The following is a 13,769-nucleotide window of genomic DNA, read 5'->3' as shown; positions in this document are numbered from 1 at the left end:
ACTAATGAGGCTTCATATTTATCAGTTTCTTGCTATGCATCGTGGGGTGCATGTAATGTGTTCGTGAAAGTAAGATCATTTTAGTGTTTTAGGATTGTGTCTTATTTTGTTGATGATTGGATCAGGTTAGTCAGTGATGATTTACAATTAGATGAGATTATTTGATATCACGTGTCGATTGTGTTTTGCAAATGGATGATGTAATTAAATTATAATTTTATGTGCATGATTATTATAAGTTTTTGACCAATGCTTGGTGCGTGGAGAATATTGATATGGATAATTACTAGTCGTCTCGTCTTATTAATTTTGGAGCTCATGGAATTTTTATTTTGGATCCGATGGATTTTATAGACGAATTGATATTATTTATAAATTTGTTTGATGTTAATAATTTATTTAAAATATAGGAAAAATATTGTGAATTATAATGGGAGAGAAAATGAATTCACTGAATGAAATCTAAAGGTAGGTAACCTTTTTATAAGATGTGGCTCAAAATATTACAATGAAAGTGATCAACAATCATATAACAATATAATTTCTATAAAACTTTTATCTTACAATATTTTTTTTTGGCAAAACATTATATTTATATTACTAATAACTGGTTCAAAATAGTTCCTGGAGAAAAGAACCAGAAAAGAAAAATTCTGGTCATTGCCTGATACAAAAAAGATGCAGAAGAAGTACTGCATCCATAGAGAGTATCTAGCAACACTAATGAATCTTGTCCTAGAGATTCCCAAATCGAGAACATAGTGATTACAAAAGTCCAAAACTCATATGAATTACAACTTATATTACATAATATATAAATTTCTCTTGTGAAGTATATCATTATTTTTGAAGGATTTTTTTTATGCACAAAATCGTTTTAGCTACCAAAAACTGAAACATCTTGTTACAACATTCTCTGTAATAAAACTAAACTGTCTCTCTAAATAATATAATTCAAAACAATCGAAATAGATAAATATCATCCAAAAACTGTAACATCTCGTTACACCAATATTCACCAAAATAAAAATGTTTGTGCTTCAGAAAAATGTCCTTGTAGCGCTTTTCTAATACTTCTGTTTCTGTGGTAGATATTGATATTGTATCCACCTTGCTCTCTCTTTGCCTCGATAAAGTCTTTCTTATCTGCCATGACAAGTTGAACTTTTGAACAATCATAAACTCTCATCTTTTCTGCACTCTCTAAGTTCCAATAACACTGTGGTAACCTCTGCAATGCCTCACACTTCATTATCGTCAATATTTTAAGTGAAGGTAGTGCTCCTTCCAAGATTGGCAGCTGCTCTATTTTCTCCACCCCCACTATTGAAAGCACTTCTAGCTTAGGAAATCCTCCCACCTCGCCAATTTTCTCAGGGAACCTCTCTATGTTGGAGCACTCAACAATCTGTAGGTGCTTTAGATTCCCTAGTTTGTGCAGAGCAGGTAGTTGTTTTAACTTTTTACATTGGAACAACCTACTGAAGCACAAATTTTGAAATTTAAAAAATGAATCCTCTATATCGAGTAACTGAGGACATTCCAACCAGATTTTTCTTAATTTCGACACAGCAATCATGTCACGGGGTGGTGTTTTCATACCTTTAAGATACAGATATAGATACTCTATCTCCTTCATGCTTCCAAACATTCCTTCTCCAATTATTTCACCATTATTTTGAAGCCCCAACCTTTGGAGTTTGTTTAAGGTGCCCAATTTATGAATCGGAAGTCGATTTCTTCTGCAATTACTCCACCTTATATTTGAACAACCAGTTGCATTCAGGAACTCCAGAGATGTAAGGTGCAAGATCCCATTCAGGTTCTGTAAATGCTCACAGGAATCAAGGTTCAAATGTTTTAGGGAAGTCAACTTAGAAATACCGGAGGGGAGTTCTGTTATATGGGATCCTCCAAGATCTAATATTTGAAGGTTTTTGAGAGCAAAGATAGACTTGGGCAGTCTCTTGATTGGCACAGACCATAAACTGAGGCATACTAAATTTTTCATATGCCCCATGCTTTCAGGCAATGATTGTATAGCAGTCACTGACAAATCGAGGACCCTGAGAGCGGTCATACTCCCCATCACCTCTTTTGGAATTTTTGTTAGAAAAAGATTCTCAAGTAGTAAAAGGGAGCGGATGCTGGGCCCTCTCAAAGCCTTGGGAACACTCGTCAAACTGTTGTCCATCAATGAAATTCTGATGCGTCCAGAGCAGTGGGCTAATGGAAACTCTTCTAAACCTCCCCCTGCCCGAAAGAAGCATTTTTCTTCCTTCTCAGCGATTTGGTGTGCTAAATTGTGCAAAACAGCGTGCACCCTGAAAATGATCACTTTTCCATCATAATCCTTCTGGACTGGTTCAATAAGGCATCGGTCTGCTAACAAATTTACATACATCTCTCCAATTTTGGCAATCAGAGGAATGGGACTTGGCATTCCATTCCTCTTCTATTGCTGCAATCTGCAACAATAAATCATCAGAGTTCTTATTCTCTGACATGCCAAAGGCTTCTGGATCATGCGCAGCCTTGAGCTCCTGGTTCTCACTAGCCTACTTTAGCTCTATAATTCCCACGCTCCTGAGATCTTCAGTTGCAAGGCATTCAGAATCTTCTTGTGATTGGTTTTCACCAAGAGGAAACTAAACTTCCAACGAGTCATACATTTTTGCAAGAAAAAGGTTCTCTGAATAGCTCTTCTTAGTATTCTCTTCTAGAAACAAAATTTCTTCAAAAAAGTCCCACTCTTCTTCAAAATTATCTTTTTCAATATCCATTATGCAACACAAAACCTCCAACTTATAGCAATAGTTGGTCTGTGAGGAGGAAATTCTCTTCCGTCAACCTCATAAATCTTCCTTCTTGATACTCCTCAGTCATATAAACACCCGCTTCATAAAGTTCATCCTCGCTTTTTTCAGCATCCTCCTCTTCAGCCTCAACTTCATCCTCGCTTCAACATCCTCCTCTTCAACAGAATCTAAATTTTCAAGAAATTCTTCAATGATAAAATCAGCACCATCTTCTTCTTATATCTTTGCTCAAGCCAAAATGGCTCTAATACCAAATGTTAATATATAAACTAGCAAAGAAATAGAATCAAACATAAACAAAGAAGATGAATACACAAGACAATATTTATCGTGGTTCGGCAAAACTTGCCTACATGGAAATCTTTATTATGGAAACATCCGATACAATCTAGTGCAAGACAGCATATGTATATTTATACATTAACATAAGCCTTCAATCGAAAAGCCATGAGAAGATGAACAGACAGTGTGACGGTTGGACTTCATATCCCAACAGATTGAACCATACCTGCCATTGCATGCCCAATCAATTTGAGGGCTAAGGGAAGCCCCCCGCATTCCCTACACATCTGCCTCGCTATTTCTTGGTCAATGCTTACGGGCGGAACTCCTCGGCTATGTGGAAAAGCATGGAAGGAAAACAAACTCCAACTCTCATCCTCACTCAAATCTTGCATCTGGATGAGTGATGAAGTTGCAACACCCAACTGTAAGAGCACACTGGTACTTCTTGAAGTGGCAACGATGATGTTGGGATTGTGGTGTGGAAAGAGAGGCACACACAGCTCCTCTAACAAGGAGTTCGCACTCGCACTTGTTTCCCAAACATCATCTAAAAACAGGGCAAAATTGTGTTTCACCATGCATTCATTTAACCAAGTTTTCACATCGTTTTCGTCTCTACTCTGCAATCTTTCATCTACTTGAAGAGATATTTGTCTCACAAGGTCGCTTCTCATTGCAGTGAAAGATGGATTTTGTGAAATAGTAAGCCAAAGCCTCAAGCCACTGGAAAAGAGACTCCGTACCTTGTTATTGTTGAAAACTCTTTTGAGTAGCAGAGTCTTGCCTGCTCCTCCCTTCCCAACTATACCAAAACGACTCAAATTTTTGTTCTGCTCTGAATCAATAAGCTCTTCAAGTCTCTTGAATGGAGGATCTTGCCCAACAATGAGTGCTTCCCCAATATACTCATTAGAATCTTGCCGTTGGATTACATTATCCTGGTGAAGCTGGTGGAGGAAGGCAATGGGGGCTACGTCCTCAATCAAATGTTTTTCCAAATTTACAGTGGTTTTCACAATCTTTTTGCTAATTTTATACCGAATAAAGAAATGAAAGAATGAGGGTACAGTGCAGTCCTGGGCCAAATCAGATGCTTCCTCAAGGAGACCATTCAATTTATTCAACCAGGAGTTGATCGCTGAGGGCAAAACATGGTGAGGGGATGTTCTCACTTCTCCAGAGTTCAATAAGTTCTGATACTCTTGCAATTCTTGATTCATTGCTACAATTCTTGGAAGAACATCTTTGAGGGCTTCCAGCTCTTTTCTGCATCGGAAGGCAAGGTTTATGTGATGAATTATAATATCTCCAGCCAATTGAATGCCATAACCAATAACTGCAGGGTTGAAACCAGGATCACCCATTGGAGAGCACTTCGAAAGAACTAAGTGGAAGTGATTTCCTCAGAGAAGCAGGGTAAATATAAACAAATAGCAACTTAACCTGTTGTCACTGAAGGCGACTAATCCTATGAGAAGTTATTAATAAACTTATTTTCGACAAGAATCTTAGGACCATATTGATAGGAAATCCTATCTAGTGGGAGTTTGGATCTATTTTTAATTTTGTTCTTTTATCATTGGATGATGATTTGACATGTACATTTGTGGCTATAATTTTCTTATACATATAGCGTGGATAACAGGTTTTGGCTAATCTTATGTAATGAGAGTTTGGATCTATGTTTAATTTTATTTTTTCTATCATTGGACCACGACTAGACGTGCACATTTGTGGTTATAATTGGCTAATCCTATGTAATGGGAGTTTGGATCTATATTTAATTTTATTTTTTATCATTAGACCACTACTTGACGTGCACATTTGTGGTTATAATCATATACACATAGCGTGGGTAACAAGTTTTGGCTATTCCTATGTAATGGGAGTTCGGATCTATGTTTAATTTTTTTTTTAAATCATTGGACCACAACTTGGCATGCACATTTGTGGTTATAATTTTCATATACATATAGCGTGGGTAACAAGTTTAGGCTAATCCTATGTAATGGGAGTTTGGATCTATGTTTAGTTATTGGACCACGACTTGACGTAAACATTTGTGATTATGATTTTCATATACATATTTCTTTCATTTGATGCCGAAATGAATGCGAAAGATGATTTGGACATAGACATATGGTTTTTCAATTATTATATCCTATTTAATTGTAAATAACGAGGTGGTTTTCAGGTGAACAATTTCTTTTTTGCATAATCTAAGTTACATTGATACTATGTGACTATTTTATAGTTAATAGATTCCTTTTATTTGGAAAATGGTTCATTTTCATTAATGCCTTAACAAAAATAATAAATAGCACTTGCACCAAATAGTGCAAGGTTTTAGCTCATTTTCGATTATGAGTTTGTATGTCCCAATTCAAAAGTGAGTTTCAGTCCTCTTAAGTGAAAATTCCACAATGTCAAAATAATAAGGTGTTGGATATCTTGAAAGTAAATGCCCTAAAATAAATTATCATTTGTTTATTTTAATTAAAAGCATGTTAAATTTGCACCATCATCCATAGCTATATGGAAGAAAAATATTGTATTCAGCTACCAAATAAAAAAATAAATTTAGCATTTATCCTATTTTTTGTTGCAACTGCATAACCTTCGATCATCCTTTTTTTATTAGTTCCTACCTTTGGCAAGAAAGTATTGGAATCATTCAATTTATTTTTTCAATTCAATTGACCAATCAATCATAGGATTTAAAAGATTAAAAGAAACTTCAAATGTTTATATCTTTTTCTAATTTATTATTATTTTATTAATCACAATTTTTATTTATTCTATTGGACCATACTATTTTTGGTAGGGAGAAAATTCAATTTTCTCTATCAAAAATAAAAATATTTTTTAACAAGTCTATCATGCATTAATGAAAGCATTAGTTACAACTTTATTTTTTCCACATTTGTGACAAGTGGATTAACTTTTCAAGTTTTACATTGATGTTTATTTTTGTCATTTGTAGGAAAATACAAATATATTTGACAAGTCTATCATGCATTAATTACAATTGTACCTTTTCCACATTTGTGACAAGTGGACTCACTTTTTAAAAAAATAATCATTTTTATCTTCCACCTCACAAATGAATGTCTAATCAATATTAATTATCACTATCTATTTTTCTAAATATAGAGTTAAATATTTTATATTTCTTATTTTAAATATATTGATTAGTTTTACATTGATGTTTATTTTTGTCATTTGTAAAATGTTATTTTTTTAAGTTTATACTATATTTTATTGACCATTTTTTACAATTTTATTCTAATTTTTTTAATACCTTTTTATAAATTGCAAAACTAATACTACCCACATTCATCTAATATAATTTCTATTGTTATTTATATATTTTTGAAAATAATATAATTATAAATATTTTTAAAATTCCCTTAAACTCTCTCTATCATTCTACCTTTAATTGTCCATATAATAACATATTATTCTCTTTATTAGCTCTCTCTTCATATCCTTCCTTTCTACCTATAAATCTCCATTTTCCTTCTTTTTCCAATTATTGGCAGGAACTTTGACACATTGCGAGTTTCTAATGTATTTCCTTTCTCATTTATTACTTTATATTTATATTTATACCGAAGGTGTACCCTTTCTCAACAGTCTTGATTCATTTTTTGCATCTACAGTTGTAGATGCTCCATTTCTATGAAAGACGATGGTTGACATCCTCATTGTCCATCTCTACAAGTAGCATGTTTTGCATCCTTAGTTTAGATTTCATAAGAGAGAGTGGAAGACATTTGAACATTATTGATCGTCTGATTGGGAAAATTCCCCACACCCACAGTGCAGGTTGCGAAGACTTTGTGTTTGTCATTCTGCTGAGTAGACACTGTACTGCTTGCAGCTGTTGAATTAGATTGCAGCAGAGACATGCCCCTTTCTAAGACACGAAGATGCTTATGGATGTTGTGGTGAAGTGATCAGGTATGGTATAATGTATAAGGTTATTGTAATATCAAGAGGGTTTTAGGGTGGTTGTTCATAGTTCCGTTTTACTTAACATATTAAATATCCTTGCATAAATGTTTCTTCTTTAACATGGAATCTGTAATGAATCAAAAACTTATTGTGTTTGTGTTTCAAGATCTATGTTCTTCGTGCATTTTTTTAACTCTCTTCTTTGCTCTATTTTCAAAACTGCATCTATGCATTATAACACATATATAATTATATTTATTTATTTTTTAAAAAAAAAGACAAGTACTACAAGAAATAATATTAATAAATATTATTGTAGTTATTTACATTTTTTAACAACTTGTTAAAAAATAAAGAGCTATGGTTTAAATTTGAAGAAAACATTTATAATAATGTAAGACATTATATGTTACAAAAATGTTTTGGCAACAAGAGGTAAGAACAATCACCCATATTTAGAAAAAAACTGATTTTTTATTTTGGGGTTGTATTAATTTCCTTTGAGAAGCATTTGTTACTGTTGTCCAAATCATAACCCAACTATTTATATTTGATCTTTGCATATTCTTGTTTTCCCTCTTATCTTCTTTCTCTTATATGTTTTTCCTCTTATCTGCTCAAATGTAATAATTGCACACTATCTCAGTTATAGTCTTTTATTTCGCTTGTCCATCAAACTAAACATCACTTACAAAAAATATTTTGTTTATTACGTCGAGAGGTGTTCTATACAATCACAACACAAATCCCCAACACAAGAATATGCCAAAATAGATTCTCCATCAATAAAAAAGAAATGGGAGCAGTTACACACTAATTTAATTAAAAATGATTTTATAAATGCATTTTATCTCGCCATGGCCATGTGGCACCTTAGAAAATAATAAAACAAAAATTTATTCTTGAAATAATAGGGTGACATATGGCCATCCCAAAATAATAGTGTGACACATAGTCATCCCGAAATAACCAAAATAAAAAATAAAAAAATATTTTATAAATCTATAAGAAAAAAGAAGTAAGTTTAACCTATATTCATTTAATCTTTTATAAATAAATTAATTTAAACTTTTATTATGTCAAGAGGCAATATTAACTTATACTCATTTAAACTATATAAATAAATTAATTTAAAGTAGATTATTACTTCATTTTAACTTTTATAAATTAATTAATTAAAAAATAAAAAATAAAAAATAAAACAAAATAAAAAATAAAAATAAAAATAAAAATAAATAAATAACAATATACAATATAAACAAAATACAATATAAAAAAATAAAATAAAACCAAACCAAACCAAACCGCGGGGGTTTACCCTCCATGCGGTAGGCGACAACAGACTGTCGCTGCTGATAGCAATAGTAACGCCGACATGACTATGCACCCAGAGGTCATTGGTGGGTGGTGTTTCATTTTTTAATGTGTTTTTGCATTTTGAACACGTTTTTTTGTTATTCGCCATGCAAACATGCGATTTTTTTAACTCATTTTTTGTTTCGAACGTTTCCTTTTTTTTTTTTTCCTCTTTCTTTTAGTTGTTTCAAGATGATTGAATCAAACAATTCGAATATAACTTATGTAACGGGAGGAAGCCGTAAGGACAATTCTAAATTCTTAAATATGTTGCCCTTGTCGTATTCTGTCCTACTGATATCTGTCTCTGTTCTATTTTGCAAAACTCTCTTACCTTGCTCCGTTACGGTGCCTTTAGCATCTGAACCCTTATGTTTTTGTAATACCTTTGTCAACTATTTCTAAGGAGATCTGAAGGAGGCATTTAAGCCAGGATAAAGTGATTATCGACTGTAGAAACCGTGAGTCAAGTAAGGTGGCGATTTAAATTTCTTCATCCATATTTCATTCGTAAATACTGGTCTTTTAGAGTCAGCTTTTACTAAATCTTTTCCATGTTATGTTAGAGCAAGTGTGATATGCCAGTTAGTATATTAAAATCTCTTTCTTTTTCTTTTTTATATCTTTAGAATAAAGGAATAAATCATATGGAATTTTTTGTTTCTTGATATTAAGAACAATTAATATTTGAAATAATTTTATGTTTCTTGATCGTATGGAATGAACAAGAATATACAAAGAGGTATTGAATTTAATATACATGAATTAAGCTTTCTAAGAATTCAAAACTAAGCGACAAGTGCTGACAGGTTTGAGCTCAATTCTGAGAACATTTGATCACTGCATATCACACTATCCTTAATGCCATGCATTTTTTTTTAATGTTCTGTCCTCATCCTACTTTTGTCTATATTCTTCTTTAATGTTTTTTCTCCTTTCCCAAAGATATTAGCCTACATTAAACTTTGCAATGGAGTTTGTGAGCAAGATCATGAATAGTGTATCTTAACAGTGTAATGAATTCCATCATAATCAATTTTTCACTTTTGGTAGAGCCAGATGACTCTCATTCTTAAAAAGCTTGATTACTGCCAAAAATGCCACATTTTTTTGGATTGTGTCTCTTCAATATTCCTTTGGTCTACAAATGTTCTCTATGTAGAATAAATCATACACACTACTAAAAAAACAAATTATTGAGAAGAAGTCCTCATATAGGTGCTAAATTTGGCTAATAGATTCCCCAATTCCCCATTTTAAAGATTAATATATAGAACATTGTCCTCATTTTTAAAGCTTATTTTATATATGTAAATTAATTTCTATATTTAAAATTTCACAATTAAAAAGATATTGTATACATGTAGCATCACTACCACATAGTGGCTTAATACTTGCCTTAATTACATATAATTATAATTTTATATGTAAATTCAATTGTAATTTTATTATAAATATTAAATACATTATTTTCTAATAGTTATTCTTATTTTATAATAATATATATCTTATTGTTGTTTATAATAAAAAATTAAATGAGTGAGTTAGTTATAATAAAAAAATTATTCATTTATAATAGTCTTTTAGTTTAGAGTGCTATTTAGATTTTCAATAATATTTAGATTTACAATACTATTTAGATTTAGATTACTGTTTACATATTAATTCTATTTAACTCTTACGCAATTATGTTTCAAAACTAGAAGGCAATGCCACCATTTTTCTTATATTATATTGCTAACTCTTTTATTCAAATATATTTTATGCATACATTAGTTTAATGCTTGAAATGTGGAAGGCAATGCCGCCATTTTCAAACATTAGAATGTAATTTTTTTTAGAATATTAGAATGTAATTTTTTGGTAGAATATTAGAATGTAATTTTTATCCATAAATAATGTTTCAAAAGTGGAAGGCAATGCCGCCATTTTTCTTATATTATATTGCTAACTCTTTTATTCAAATATATTTTATGCATAAATTAGTTTAATGTTTGAAATGTGGAAGGTGATGCCGCCATTTTCAAACATTACAATGTAAATTTTTCATAGAATATTAGAATGTAATTTTTTCGTAGAATATTAAAATATAATTTTTATCCATAAATAAATTTAATGTTTGAAATGTGGAAGGCAATGCCACCATTTTCCAACATTACAATGTAATTTTTATGCATAGATAAATTTTAGAATGTAATTTTTTCTAACACATATTTCAATACTAACTATTCCTTTATACTCTTATTTTGAACTAAGTACGTGTAATTGAAAAGATTTTATGTACTCTTTTTATGTTAAAGGTGCACATCATGAATTTTAACTATGGAATGAAAGTCAAAGTGTCTTGTGACGATGATGGCTTCCAGGGAGCATGGTTCCCTAGCACCGTAATTGGTCGAGTGCAAAATGCTCAAAGGCCAACCTTTGTTATTGAATATGATTACTTTATTATAGATGAGCTGGCTTGAGAACCTCTTATTGAGGAGATTGTTGCTGATCATATTAGACCTACACCACCGATTGTTCCACTACTAGGATACATTCCATTAGATTTGCCTGTAGATGTCTTTGAGAATGATTGTTGGTGGTCTGGCATGGTTGTCGACAAGTTTCAGTCCTCGCTAAGTCAACAACAGTTTTTTGAAATCTACTTTCCACATACCCAAACTCTTGAACCCTATTCTCGAGCTTGCTTGCGTCGATCTCAGGATTGGGTTAACAAAAGGTGGATATTAAGGTAGTGGTGGTGAATATGCTCTTGGTTCTTTTTTGTGTGGAGACCCACATGTTTTGGCAACTATTCTACTCTATTAGAAAGCGAACGTTCACTATCTTCTAAAGTGGACTTCCTATTATTTTTGGTATTGGTATTTTGTATTGTAAAATACAACATCATGTGCTTATCTATTTTGTAATAACATGATGTAATAAATAAGATTATTGATTTCCATGATGTAATAATCTTTTCTAACTATTTATCTTGATGTTCTATATTTCATATTAATAAAAGTATACAGCTTCATAAATCTTTTAATTTAATTTTGAATTTTTTTTTCTTCATGCTCTTTTTTTTTTCCCCCTTTATTAATATATATTTAAACAATATAATAAACTATCTCCAATGTTTCTCTCCATTTATGGATACTCTATGCATACATTTTGATGCTTATATCATGTCATCGATCTACTTGCACAATAACTTTCTCCAATTTCTTTCTACATTGTAATAGTAAGGTTCATTGGTTGTGTATTTCTCATTTATATACAAACATATGTTACTTTTCTAAGGTTATTTATCTTCATTTAGGCATACATTATTTGCAAAATTTAATTCACATTTAATAATATTTATTGGTGAAATATTTGTCATCAATATATAAATAAATGTTACTTCATTAATGTTTTTTTCATACTAGCTATGGTGAGACCTAAGTTGAATTTTGAGACAGAGGAGGGAAGGAGAGAATACCAAAGACAATATCAAAGAGAGTATCATAGAGAATATTGTAGACGTCAACAACAACAATAGATAGAACTTGAAAGAGAACAACAAAGAGTAACATAAAATCAAGGGTGCAGGCAAAGATATCCTAGAAGAAGTGCAGAAATAATGGTTGAACAACTGGAAATCAAAAATTGAGATCTGCAAAATGCAGAGAGAAACCATTGTTGATGTACTTCTAAGAGGGTGTTTACTGAAAATTCTCAAAGTTGCCAAGTTCAACATCCTCAAGCCAAACCAAGCCCCATATATGACCATCCTCCAAATACAAATAATCAACTAAATATTGAGAATGTACACTCACCATCCATAGAACATGTACTAGAAACACCACAACATGGAAGTGACATACATGTTGATTTAGAATTGCAAAATGATAGAGAAAACATAACAAGCCCAAATGGTATGCTTCAAAATGATACAGAAAACATGCCTAACCCAAATGGTATGCTTCAATTTGAATTTAGAAGATTCCAAATGCAGTTTAGATATCAGATAGATAGTTTGAAAACACCAAATATGTGTTATGTTTGTTAGGAGTCATATGCAGGAATGAAAGTATATCGCACCATTGAGGGTCCAATATGCAATAGGTGTCGTCAAGAGATAGGAATTCATAGGTTTTCATCTGCAAATAATATGGATCCGGGATGTCAACCACCAAAACTTGCAAATTTAACTCAGGTTGAAGAGATGCTGATTGCACGTGTAAACCCTATATTGAAGGTTACACATGCAACTGACGGTCAGTATAAGTATAAAGGACATACCATTATTTTTCCCCAACATGTTGAACAGCTATCAAAAGTCTTGCCACACACAATTGATCATTTACCAATCATTATTGTTCGAAGAAGGGATCAACGTGGTACACGATATAACTTTACTATGAATAGGGATCATGTTTATAGAGCATTGAAATACAAAGTTGAAAATGATAAATTCTATGCAGATGTCAGGATAGATGAAAGTACTCTTAATGACCTGCCTACAAATATGGATGAGAATATTTTTCATAAATTAAAGACGGTGCACATGGAGTTTGATTCTGATGCAAATGAAGTTGTATTCCTAGGTCCTCTCATGGAGACAGATGAAGGTAATGTAATTGAGCACACAAACTCTATGGCTTCAAGGCCACCTAATGCTCAAAGGGAAATGGAATTAATTCATGCTTGGGTTAATAATCTTGATGCGGTTCTGTCTTCTTTAATTGAGTGGCCATCTATAGGTGCATCACCTATCAATGAGTATGTCACATCTAGGTTGTTGGATATGGCTTTCCCAAAATTATTTCTAGATGGAAGTTGTGATTGGTTAGAGTCTAGAATGAAACAAGTATACTTGCATGAATTTATAAAGCATTTGATCAAATACAGGGATCACCACTTTGTAAAACATCCACAGTTTAGGTATTTTGTGCAAAACATGGTAATGAGACATCGTGCACAAAGTTCAACATCTATTTTTGAAAAAGGAGCTTTCATGAAATGTCAATTACTATTAATGAATTGTGTGAACATATGGAAAATATGCCACGTAATAATCTCGTAGATAGGCTAATGTGTTAGAATTCTTTAGAATAACTGAGAGGGGGGGGGGGTGTGAATCAGTTATTCAAGGTCCAAATGCCCTATTAATACCCTTTTCATATGTTCAAACTTAAATCAGTCATATAAGCAAATTACTGTAAATCAACATGCAAAGATAAAACATTCAAGATCAACACATGACACAATGATTTACGTGGAAACCCAATTTGGGAAAAACCACTAGTAACATGCTACTTGATTCTCACTCTTCTGAAGTGATGCCCTATTAAAAGCCTGCCCTGTTAAAAGCTTACAACA

At 32.1% G+C, this 13,769-nt stretch overlaps 1 pseudogene; it reads right to left on the bottom strand.

The window, feature by feature from the left end:
• Positions 1-950: 950 nt before the first annotated feature.
• On the bottom strand, positions 951-4,568 carry LOC149567183 (disease resistance protein UNI-like; annotated as a pseudogene).
• Positions 4,569-13,769: the final 9,201 nt, after the last annotated feature.

Source organism: Cupressus sempervirens, chromosome 3 (genome assembly GCF_028749045.1).
Source record: "Cupressus sempervirens isolate cs-2001-9-10 chromosome 3, ASM2874904v1, whole genome shotgun sequence".
NCBI lineage: Eukaryota > Viridiplantae > Streptophyta > Pinopsida > Cupressales > Cupressaceae > Cupressus > Cupressus sempervirens.
The sequence above is the reverse complement of the archived record's forward strand: the minus strand, read 5'-3'. Positions and strand labels throughout refer to the sequence as shown.